The sequence below is a fragment of the Prionailurus bengalensis genome, chromosome B3 (genome assembly GCF_016509475.1).
Source record: "Prionailurus bengalensis isolate Pbe53 chromosome B3, Fcat_Pben_1.1_paternal_pri, whole genome shotgun sequence".
In the NCBI taxonomy this organism is placed as follows: domain Eukaryota; kingdom Metazoa; phylum Chordata; class Mammalia; order Carnivora; family Felidae; genus Prionailurus; species Prionailurus bengalensis.
Window position 1 is genome coordinate 63,245,201 of NC_057355.1, and position 12,465 is coordinate 63,257,665.

The 12,465-nt window shown below is 48.6% G+C and overlaps 1 long non-coding RNA gene across 1 annotated transcript; it reads right to left on the minus strand.

The window, feature by feature from the left end:
- Positions 1–457: 457 nt before the first annotated feature.
- On the minus strand, positions 458–9,590 carry LOC122468790. Its single transcript, XR_006293315.1, has 3 exons — positions 9,338–9,590; positions 804–856; positions 458–577 (listed from the first exon to the last, which is right to left on the minus strand). It is a non-coding gene; the product is annotated as an uncharacterized LOC122468790 (long non-coding RNA).
- Between the last annotated feature and the right edge of the window lie 2,875 nt (positions 9,591–12,465).

Sequence of the window (12,465 nt, forward strand, 5' to 3'; positions counted from 1 at the left end):
AATTTAAGGCCCTTGACAGAATTCTGAAAATCCCCGGGGGCAGAACTACTTTTGGTCCTATCTGCAGAAAGCTGTGAGCCCAAGGTCACAGCCAAGGTCACGCCTTATCTGCACACAGGGTCCCCATGATTTAGGAGACCTTCAGCTCTCTGAGGGCCAGCTTTGGACTCCAGTTAGTACTCTCATAGACCGTGGGAGCTTGAAGTCCCATCAGTTGTTTTGCTTTACCTCTTCATTTTATGGATGAGTAAACTGAGGCCCAGAAAGGGGATGTAAGTTTCGTTGTGGGCTTTTTAAGTAGCTGAGTCAGTTGGAGGGGGGCCTCCCCTATCCATCTAGGTTTCCATTTGGAAATTGCAGTGCCCTTGCCCAGATTTGCAGGGAAGCTAAAGCTTGTCTATTTTTAATGCCAAATAACTGCCTCTTATCCTGTAAAACATGGCACTTCTGACCGCTCTATATTTGGATGGAGAGGTTTATTTTTGCTGGAGTGTGGCAGAAGCGGGGCCTGGTGCCACATCCGGATGTTATTGTACATTTCACGTGCTGGGTTATAGTCGAGCCTGTTAAGCAGCTCCTATGGGGAACACAGGGAATTAGTAGGTGATTGGTGATGGTAATGTCTTTCAAGTCATCTGCTGCTACTTTGGGTAAGGCTGCCCTCAGTTGTCCAGGCCGGAAACCTGAGAGCTCACCCTTGTCCCCGCCTCTCCCTCCCTTTATCCCACCGATCCTCCAGAAGAAGTCCCAGGAGATGTTAAAGGCACAGGTGCCCAAGTTTGAACCCAGGCCCTGCTGCGTACCAGCTAAGTGGCATTGGGCAGGTCATAGTCTTTCTGTGCCTCAGTTTCCTCATCTGTAAAATGAGAATAGTACCGCATAAGGTTGTTGTGAGCACTAAACATGGGAATACATATAAGAGGCTTATGGAAGTGCTTGGTACATACTAAGTTTTCTATGAATGTTAGCTGTTAATATTGATAATATTATTCCTTTTATTATTATCTGTAGGCAGCTGATCAATAAGCTCTGAGCATTCTTGCTCAGAAAGGTCTCTGGCACCAATTTCCTTACTATCTCTGCCACATCGCCTTAATATATGTCTGTCTAGACAACTGCAGAGTTCCCTAACTAGTCTCTTTTCTGGTTGCATCCCTCCATCCTTCCATGCTCCCAAGGGATCTCCCTTCCTTCCTTCCTTCCTTCCTTCCTTCCTTCCTTCCTTCCTTCTTTTTAAATTCAAGGTAGTTAACATGCAGTGCAATATTGTTTTCAGGAGAATTCAGTGATTCATCACTTACATGCAACACTCAGTGCTCATCGCAGCAAGTACCCTCCTTAATACCCTTCACCCATTCAGTCCTTCCCCCACCCCCACCCTCCGTCAACTGTTAGTTTGTTCTGTCTTTAAGAGTCTCCTGTTGGGGGGGGGGGGGGGGGACCTGGGTGGCTCAGTCGGTTAAGCGGCCAAGCGGCCGGCCGCCTTCGGCTCAAGTCATGATCTCGAGGTCTGTGAGTTCGAGCCCCGCATCGGGCTCTGTGCTGACAGCCCAGAGCCTGGAGCCTGTTTCCGATTCTGTGTCTCCCTCTCTCTGGCCCTCCCCCATTCATGCTCTCTCACTGTCTCAAAAATAAATAAACGTTGGGGCGCCTGGGTGGCGCAGTCGGTTAAGCGTCCGACTTCAGCCAGGTCACGATCTCGCGGTCCGTGAGTTCGAGCCCCGCGTCAGGCTCTGGGCTGATGGCTCAGAGCCTGGAGCCTGCTTCCGATTCTGTGTCTCCCTCTCTCTCTGCCCCTCCCCCGTTCATGCTCTGTCTCTCTCTGTCCCAAAAATAAATAACTGTTGAAAAAAAAAATTAAAAATAAATAAATAAATAAATAAACGTTAAAAAATAAAAATAAAAAAAAAAAGTCTCTTGTGGTTTGCCCAGGGGACCTTTCTGAAAGACAGACCCAGTCCCATTACCCCCTACTGGAAAACTTGACCTACTGGATCAAGTCCACGTTCCCTGGCCTGCCTCTCCAGCTACTCCCTTGTAATAGCAGTCTGTATTTGTATTCAGCGCAACCAACTCTCCCGAAATTTAGCAGTGTTAACACCACAGGCATTTATAATTTCACGGTTTCTGTGAAATTATTCCCTCCTGTCAGGGATTCAGGAGTGCAGCCCGAGGTGGGGTGGCAGTGTGTTGAGAAGCTATTATTAAGGTGGGGATTCCTGAATCCTGTGGCACCCATTTAAATTTTTTTTTAATGTTTTTTTTTTGTTTGTTTGTTTGTTTTTTTTTTGTTTTGAGAGAGAGAGACAGAGAGACAGAGTAGGAACAGGGGAAGGGCCAGAGAGAGAGGGAGACACAGAATCGGAAGCAGGCTCCAGGCTCTGAGCTGTCAGCACAGAGCCCGACGTGGGGCTCGAACTCACGGACCGAGAGATCGTGACCTGAGCTGAAGTTGGACGCTTAACCGACTGAGCCACCCAGGCGCCCCTTTGGGGCACCACTTAATTTACATGAAGTCAACTGTACAAGCCCTGGTGGAGGTGGGGAGAGCAAGAGAAATGGATGTAGTGATATAGGGCTCCAGATGGGTCTCCTGCCCTCTACTCAGTGAACACGTGCCTGGAGTGAGTGTGACATGGGCACGTGCATGACAGCCCTTTCCTGGCCTCATATCACACCAGCATCTTATCATACTCGAAGGTAAAATTTTCTGGTCCAGGATAGCCCTAAATGTCAATGGTTTCCTCCATTGCTCAAACTGAGACCACCCTCAGGGTGGCCACCCAGCCACCCTGCCCTCAATTCCCTACTTCCCAAGAGACATTTTTGCCCACCTAACTGGACAGGCTCAATGTGGAATTAGAATTGCAATGGGAATTACCCTAAAGAGTAAGTGATGTATGTAGTGTCCTGTCTGCCTGCTGCTTTTGCTGTCGTTCAAAGGCCCCCGGTTCCATGCTACCTGCAGGTGGGTCTGTCACTAGCATATGAAGTAATGTCAAGTCCTACTCATGAGAGAAGACAAGGTCCGTTACGTGACTCCACAGTACTGTCTGAGCCCCTCACCATGAGTGGGACCCCACTCCAAGCCCATGCACAGATTCAAAAGAAACAGGCCATGTGATCCCTGCCCTCAAAATTATGTCTTAGGGGCACCTGGGTGGCTCAGTCATGATCTCATGGTTCATGAGTTCGAGCCCCGCATCGGGCTCTGTGCTGACAGCTCAGAGCCTGCAGCCTCTTCAGATTCTGTGTCCTTCTCTCTTTCTCTGCCCCTCCCCTGCTCACACTCTGTCTCTCTATGTCTCTCAAAAATAAACATTAAACAAAATTTTTTTAAGTAAAAAAAAAATTATGTCTTAAAAGAAACCCAGTTGCTATGAAGCAATGGAAACACTACCTGACTAGGTTTAAGTAGACTGGATTTGTAAGCTGTTTCTGTCCGTAACTGCCTGAATTACTTTGGGCAAGGACATTCACCCCTCTGGTCCTTGGTGTCCTCATCTATAACTCGGGGTAGGCCCAGACTGTGTATCTATGACCCCTCCAGCATGTTACTCAGCAGTTTCTTTGTTGGATCTTGAACTCTTTTGAGATTCTGCTGAAACTATATAGGAATCTTCTCCTTGGGCGATGGCACAGACTATACGGACCCAAGAATTTAAGATTTCGGGAGATTTACCGAGTCTCTTTAGCTGTCACTTGGTCCCCGGGTTTAAGGACTATCGTTGCACCGCAAAGGAAAATCAAAGGAACAAGTACTGCAGAAGCCTAGAAACCAAATGAGCCCTTTCCTCATTCTGTTCCTGACTTTGCTCATAACACAAGAAGTCACCTCTACCTCATGTACCTTTCACCCTCGGGAGCATTGTGAAGGAGGGCGGGGCAATTCCTGGAGGCACTCATATTTATTGTGCCGCATTCTTGGTTTCAGAGATGCACCCTTCTCCAACAGCACACTCGGAGACTAAAGCTGTGACAACGAGCTGGCATTTTGGAGGCCACAACCCCAGCCCAGACAGGGTGTCCGTGGCCACCATTGTCTTTGCAACCCTTCTAGCTTATCCAGCTTGAAGGAGGGCAATGGGCCTGCGTGCCTTTCCATAAACTCAGGGAGGAAAGGGGCTTCTGACTCAGATGTTCATGCTGAATGAGCTGGTAGGAAGCAATCAGACGTTGAAGGTGAAGGAGAACATGGCCTGTGGCTGTGGGACACCCAGAAGCTGTCAAGGGCAAAGGCCTGAGAGCTCTCTATGCCCCAGATAAAAGGTTCTTGCTTTTCACCTGAGTGAGCCCAGGGTTCTGCTCAGTGATTCCATCTTTGAAGTGGTGAGGGTTCAGTGCCTGGTGGCAACCTCATTTCTAACACATCATTACATTTGCCAAGTGCCCTTGAGCATGGGGTATAAACTCCCTAGATACTGTACACACACACACACACACACACACACATACACACTCAAGTGGGCTGGGTACTGTTTTAAATTGCAACCACACAAAAACCCATTAGCCCCCAAATCTGATAGATGGCACCTTGGGCCAGCGAACCCCTTGCCTGAGCACTAGGGTTTGGTGCTACTTCAATATGCAGCCGCTTGTTGCCATTTCAGACACATAACTTCAGCGATTCTCTCCTTGAAACGTAGAGAAGAGCCGGTGGCATTTCATGGACTGGAGAAATGAAATCCACCTGGAAGACTGGATTTCATACCATTAGGACCACCTTGTGCCACTGGCAATCACCGTTAACCTGTTAACACCATCACCATTTTCTTGACTCCTAGTGGGCATTGGTATGTGAATGGCTCTGTGCATGTCTAGATAGATTAAAGGCTCCTGGTGGCAGGAACTGGTCTGTCTCATTCACCGCAATATCCTCACTATCCAGCGAAGACCTTGACATTTGCAAGGTGGCCAGAGATCTTTGTGGAAGGAAGGAGAGTGGAATAACAACCGGAGGAATGAGCTGAGTACCACTGTGGTGTTCAACAAGATAGGCCATCCACCGCCATATTTATTTCTGAACTCCTCCTGAGGGGTCCCACGGGCCCAGGCTGTGGGTGGCAGAATCAGCTTTGTTTCCTTTTCCTCCCCCAGCCAAAGTCTGGAAGTCAGATTCTGCCGACTTTTTTTTTTTTCAATTTTTTAATGTTTATTCGTTTTTGAGAGAGAGAGAGAGAGAGACAAAGTGTGAGTGGGGGAGGGGCACAGAGAGAAGGAGACACAGAATCGGAAGCAGGCTCCAGGCTCTGAGCTGTCAGCACAGAGCCCAGCGCGGGGCTCAAACCCACGAACTGTAAGATCATGACCTGAGCCGAAGTCGGATGCTAAACCGAGCCACCCAGGCGCCCCAGATTCAGCCGACTTTCAAGAAAATTGCCTTGCTCACTTCAGTAAGATTTGAAGCAGCAATTTCTGGGCCGGGGCAGGATAGGGGAAAGTGCACCCTGACACTGTGCCAGGTGGGCCATGAGTAGTGTGGCACGGTGAACCAGACAGGGGGCCACCTGCCTTGCTCAGTGTTGGCCGCGAGCAGAGCCCAAGCTCACTAAATGTCCATGGGTCCCCAGCACCTTGGTGCCAATGATGCTGCCAATGGCTGCTGGTGCCTGAGGGTGCAGCCGGGGTGGACTGAGTCAGCAGCCTGCCAGTTTCCCTCTGGCAGTGCTCTGCCAGCCACAACCCTCCCCTTCCTGAAAAGGGGCCATGAGGGGGAGATGTGGTCTAGGCTGCCCTGGTTCTCTTCTCCCGCTCACCCCAGCCATCCAGGATGGGAAAGGGAGGGGCTTCGAGGGGCATGGGCACAGGAACAGCCTGCCTTGTTTAGATGTGAGGACCCCGGGGAAGTTCTATTGGGTAATCTATCAAAAACGCCCCCTCGGACATTGCTCTTGCTTCCAGTGGCTTTGGCCTGTCTCATCCCAACAGGAGCATGGGTGTCCCTTTGCAAGCCACAGAAACTCCAGTTTCTGTTGAAGTTCTCTGTTCTACCACGAGGCAGGGACAGAAGCTCCCCTAGGAAGCCTCGGAGCCTGACACAAAGAGGGAGCCTCCCTCCAGTGGTCTCCTCTCAGACCCTTGAAACCTGTGTCAGCGCTCTTTCCCGCTCCCCCTGTGTGTAGCCTCAGGACTGCCAATCGCTCCCTCCCCACACACAAAGACTTCTCTGTTTCTGGCCAGGCTGGAGTCACATGCTTTCACTCTTAACCCCAGAGCTTTAAAACTAAACACCCACCCTCTTTGGCCCCAGATGACCCTGTTTACGTCTGCTGAGCCAATGGCAAACAGCAACAGTAGTGAAAACTTCTGTCGGGAGAGACTTCTTGACTATTGGTGTGAGAGGACAAATCTTCACTTTGTATAACGTGAGGACTTTGAGAAGTTTTGGGAAATGACTTAGAGGAAAAAAAAAACACAAGGAAGCCAGCAGCCTGCCCCAGCTCCTCTGTTTTCTAAAGCGTCTCTTCCCAGAGACCTCGGGGGCTCAGGATACAGCTCGAAATAAACAGAAAATGTGAGCAGAGTTTTCACGGCTGAGGGGAAAGACAGTCTAGATTTTCTTTTTGCGATCCTACTTTGTTTAACCCTTAAGAAGGATATTTTTATGAAGGATATTCTCTTTGCTCCATATCACCAAAGATATGAAAGAAAGATTCCCTTCCTTGGTTTAGGGGAGTAACCTGTGAAACTATGGAGGCTTCTGGAGAGGAGGTCTGGATTGATCCATTTCAAAGTTGTGGGTCAGAAGCACTTGCATTTCTGTTTTCCCCTAGAGATTCCTTTCTTTCAGTCTATGCGGTAGCCCATGTTAGCTGCGAAGGAAGTCAAGTTTCCTTTGATTGTTCTTACTCTGATCAAAGTGGTAGAAGCTGAAGGGAAAATACCAGTGCCCGAGAGTGCTGGTAACATTGGAGACTCCAGATTAGGTCGTGGAGGGGGGTGGAGCCAAGCAAGCCCGGTCTGTGTCCTTAGGGGTGGGGGAGGGGTGTCAGTGAAATTCTCTCGGCAGGAATGGCAAATAAATTTCATTCATAGTGATGATACTGAGAAAGTGGCAGCCAGCTGTGTTAAGAAGGATTCTCATGCTAGTCTAGGCTTAGCAGAAAAGAGAGCCATGACCAATAAGCCATGTCTGCCGGGCACAGGGAGGAGGAAATGACAGCACGTATTTGCTATCCCCAACCTTCCTGACGCGCTCTCAGAAAGTTACATTATTGTACATGCAAAGATAAGTAGCAAAACGGACAGGACGAAATGGTGGACAGTTACAGAGAAGAGGTAACTACGGCAGAGACAGGGGTGATCAGGAAACACTGTATTGAGTCCTGCATGTTAGGGGGGCCCATGACAATGAAATATGAATAAGCTGTGAAATATAAGCAAAAATGATGTGTGTCACCTCCAAACTGGGGCAGAAAATGCCCTCGTGCCATTCTTTATTCTCTCTTCCACGTCCAGCGATCTTGTTCCAAATAGTTTAGCTATAACATGGTGCAACCTGTCACCCCGGGACTATGTGGAGTGGAGCCCATAGCCCACTTGGGGGCTTGGAATGAACACCCAGTATAAGACAGAAATAAACTTCTCTGTTGTCCATTGGAATTTCTGAGTTACTTAGTTACTGCAATATACCCTGCCCTATCCTGGCTAACGTAGTTACCAGTGAGAACAATTTTCTCTTTTCTTTTTCTTTTTTCATTGTCTTCCCATACTGGAGATCACTATTCACTAAAATGAATAAAATGAGGGGCGCCTGGGTGGCTCAGTAGGTTAAGCATCAGACTCTTGATTTCAGCTCAAGCCATGATCTCCAGGTGGGCACGGCGCAGGGCATGGAACCTGCTTAAGATTCTCTCTCCCTCGCCCTCTGCCCCTCCCCTCCTTGTGCTCATGCGGATACTCCCCCCACCTCTCTCTCTCTCTCTCTCTCTCTCTCTCTCTCAAAAACAAAAAAAAAATTGAAATTAAACGAAAGAACCTTGATGGGGCGCCTGGGTGGCTCAGTCGGTTAAACATCCAACTTTGGCTCAGGGCATGATCTAGCAGTTTGTGAGTTCAAGCCCCACGTCGGACTCTGTGCTGACAGCTCAGAGCCAGGAGTCTGCTTTGGATTCTGTGTCTCTCCTTCTCTCTGCCCCTCCCATGCTCATGTTCTGCGTCTGTCTCTCAATAATAAATAAACATTAAAAAAATTTTCTTTTAAGTGAAAGAACCTTGAAAGTCAACTCTGGTATATGTGAGAGTCGCCATTCCAAAAGTTACCATTTTTGAGGTGGAGAGTCTAATCTGCGAGCTAGTGAAAGTGTATGAGAAAGTAATTTGAAAGTATAAGCAAAATACAAATATAGTATGTATGTATGTATGTATGTATGTATGTATTTGAGAGTAAGAGGGGCAGAGGCAGAGAGAATCTTAAGCAGGATCTTAAGATCCCATGACCTGAGCCAAAATCAAGAGCCAGGTATTTAACCGACTGAGCCACCCAGGCGCCCCCCAATATAACATATTTTAAACATAACTTCTAGTATTAGTACTTACTCTCCCAGTATTACCATCACTGCCTGGGGCCAGACAGGATGGTGAGAAGGATCACTTATGAAAAGGAAAAGTAAAGGCTTCAGATTTATGAAAATACTAACATTAGGGTACTCGGGCTGGAGAAACCTAGATAGAAAAGGTGAAAGAGACTGTGGCAACTTAATCGAATGTCAAAGGATTTCTTAGGAAACAATGCTGATTATCCCTAATCACAATTAACAAAGTATTGCCATGCCAGGATCTGTTCACCAACCTCTGCCAAAATGTTTGTACAGATGGTTCGGTTTATACACGTGTTAAACGCACGGCTTGTTGATCAGTTTTTTGATTGTCTTCTCTGCTGCTCTTCCTTATTCCCACCACAACAATTAATATTTGCACTACTGTGCAAGTGCCTGGTTTATTTTCACTCTGCTGGCGGCCGCTTTCCATCCCCATACTTCAGAAGCCTGTGCGGCACTCACTGTGATTCTAACCAACTATGGTTTTGGTTATTGTTCTTTGGCTCTATAAATCTTTGCATCTCTGATGCTTTTTTTAGGAAACGTTCTTTTTTCTTTTCTTTCTTTAAGTAGGTTTCATGCCCAGCAGGGAGCCCAGTGTGGGGCTCAAACTCACAACCCTGAGGTCAAGACCTGAGACGAGATCGAGAGTCAAATGCTCAACCGACTGAGCCCTCCAGCAACACCAGGAAATTTTCTTATAAGTGCAATTTCTGGGAGATGGAAGGAATGATAACTGCTATATTAGATAAGCCCCCAAATCTCAAAGGTTTAACATAAAAAAGTTTCTTTCTCACTTGCACAGCTGTCTAGTGTGGATGTTTGGTGGGTGGCTTTCACCATGGTGATTCAGGGATCCAGGTTCCTTCCAGTTTGTCACTTGGTCCACTTCAGCACATACCTTCAAAGCCATTACAGATGGGGAAAAAGAGGGTGGGTCGAGAAGGAACACCTGCTTCTTAGCCACGTCTATTTGGAAGTGATACATGCCACCTCCGTCATTTCCATTAGTGAGTACTAGTCACATGGTCCCACCCTTACTGCAAGGGGAACTGGGGAATATAGTCCCTGCCTGGGGGTGGGCACTTCCCAGCATCACCTGCACCCTAAGGAAGGGTGCGTAATTGGCGCACAGCTAACCAACCATCTGTGGCTACAAACAGTATTCCGAGTCCATCTGCCTTAATTCTGCAGGGAAAATCCCAGGTACTGTTGGGTCACATGATTGACTAAGGTGGTTAAAATTTCACCACTTACTTGATTCCCTTCCTTCTCTTATCACTAGGCCCGGAGTTAATCACTTTGATTCTGATGGTGTGATTTTCCTGCCCTGGGTATATCTTTCCCCTTTCACTTTTACCCAGCATCTTGACAATCTTTCTTAGTGGAAATTTCCACCCTCACTCCTCTTCCCTTTTAAGGGGCAAGACGTAATTTTTGCTGACTGCCCTCATTTGCAGCTCTGGCCTTCTCCTGCCTCAGGGTGCCTTCCCCTTTTCTCCAGAGCCTCAACATACATCCCTCTGCCATTTGAGCCTTCTCCAAGGTCCTCCCTGGAAACCAGCCCTCTCTAATCTTTTTGGGATTTCAATTTTCAGAGCCTGTTCCTGCTCGCTCTGGGCTTACTGTTCACCTTGTCTCCTGACCTGCTCACAGTCTTACCTACTTAGTCCTGTCCCCAGATTCAGGGACGGTGCCCAGTTTGTCTCTGGATGGCTTCAGTGCTGACCTTCAAAGGAAGACTAGAAGCTCTGGGTTTATCCTTGGGCCCAGCAGGCTGTTCTGCAGTGAGCGGTTGTATCTGGCATGGCACCTCTCCCTCCCAGGTCCTGTGGACTCATTGTAATTGGGAGGAAAGAGGGAGAACAGGGACACAGGAGTGACATGAACTGTGTATACTTTCCTGAGCACTGCACTAGGTTTTCTGGGGCAGTTAGAATTGACCAAGTACAGTACTGAGCGACCCTAACGCCTTGGGAGAACTGGAAAACTCCCGATCTGGGCCAGAAGTGACTGCCACACATTCTCAGCTCAAAGGCTTCTTCCGAGAGCCCTGGGATCCAATAAGGAATAGCCTCAGCCGCTAAGCTTCAGCCACAGGAAGGGAGCAGGTGCAGCAAATTCTGCTTTGTCACTGGCCCCTAGGAAGTGTTGCCCAGAAGCAAGTTGTGAACAATCCATCACCTTCTTCCAGAATTGGTGACTGCAGGTGTTCTAATGAGAGGTACTAATGTTCCTCTAGACCCTCTCTTTCTGAGCTTCGCCTTCCAAAAAGCCGCTGAGAGTCTAACTTCACCCAGGGCGTTGGCGAAGAGATCCCACAGCCAGGGTTGACTGACTTCTGACCTGCCTTGTACTTCAGATGTTCCCCCCACCTGCTCTTAGGATAATCCTCACGAACAGACTTTTCTTGGTGGGGGGAGGGAGGAGGAAAGACATCAATTTCCTCGAGAGAGGTGGAGCAGGGGAGCAGCCGAGAGAAAGCTTCTCTGTCTGGAAAGGAAGCCAGAAAGGAAGACAGAGTCTCTTTGAACTTCTCCCACCAAGCTGACAGGAAAATTGCAAAACACCATCAGACTGGATCAGGATGCAAGGGAGCAACCAGGAAGGCATGGCTGCTTTGAAGGTTCCCCGCTCTGCGTGAGGTATAGCTTCTGGAGGGGAACACCAGCTGTAGTGAGGCACAAACCTGGCTGCGTAGACAGACCCCACACTGGAAACGGGCTCCGTGTTGTTGTAGTGTTCCTGATGGGTCACCAGGGCCAGAGCAAAAGAGGGAGTAAGAAGTCGATGCTGACCAGCTCCCCTGGGAATGGAGGAGGATCAGGCAAGGACCAGATGAGGAATGCAGGGGCCTGTAGAGAGGAGAGGGAGTTAAGCAAGGACAAGGGCCATCCTGGATCCTGGAGAGACTGTGCCAGTGAGTCCCAGTAATGGCCTAGAGGGACCAGGACCGGGACGGTCAGCATTGGCCTCAAGTAGGGGGATTGGTGGGGTGTGGGTGGAACCCTCTAAGTCACTTGTGGGGCACAGCGCAAAATGAAAATGGGGTATCCTTGTTCAAAAATTATGATGAATTTATTGTTTTTAAAACTGTTTCAGGGGCGCCTGGGTGGCTCAGTCGGTTAAGCGGCCGACTTCGGCTCAGGTCACGATCTCACGGTTCGTGAGTTCAAGCCCCGCGTTGGGCTCTGTGCTGACAGCTCAGAGCCTGGAGCCTGTTTCAGATTCTGTGTCTCCCTCTCTCACTCTGACCCTCCCCCATTCATGCTCTGTCTCAAAAGAAATAAACGTTAAAAAAAAAAATTTAAAAAAAAAACTGTTTTATTTATTTTTGAGAGAGCGCGAACAGGGGAGAGGCACAGAGAGAGGGACAGAGGATCTGAAGCAGGCTCTGCACTGACAGCAGACAGCCCGATGTGGGGCTTGAACTCACGAATCGAGAGATCATGACCTGAGCCGAAGTCGGACACTCAGTCGACTGAGCCACCCAGACACCCAAAATTATGACAAATTTAAAGACGGCAACAGCAGATATTAAGCTGAGTGCAGGGCCATGTGCGGCTGGCTCAGGTCACGTGCCCACGAGGCCAGCCCAGGGTGTGAGGTACCCAGGGTGGAAGGGCTGTAAGCTCCTGTGTAAACAGATGTCACAAGGATGAGTCCAGGCTGTAGAAGTGAAGGCCAGTAGTGAGGGAGGGGGTGCGGGGCGGGGTGGGGGGTGGGGAATCAAACTCCCAGAGGAGTCTTTTGGTTTTAAAAAATATGAGAAAAAATAAAGACTCTCCATTAACAACACGTTTTTAACTGTTTAACAGGCCTTCACATCTCTAAAACCATATAACAAAGGTGACAATTTTACGAGCCAAGTTATGCATAGCACATTTTATGTTCCTAAACGACCTAAGTGATTTTTGTAGGTCCT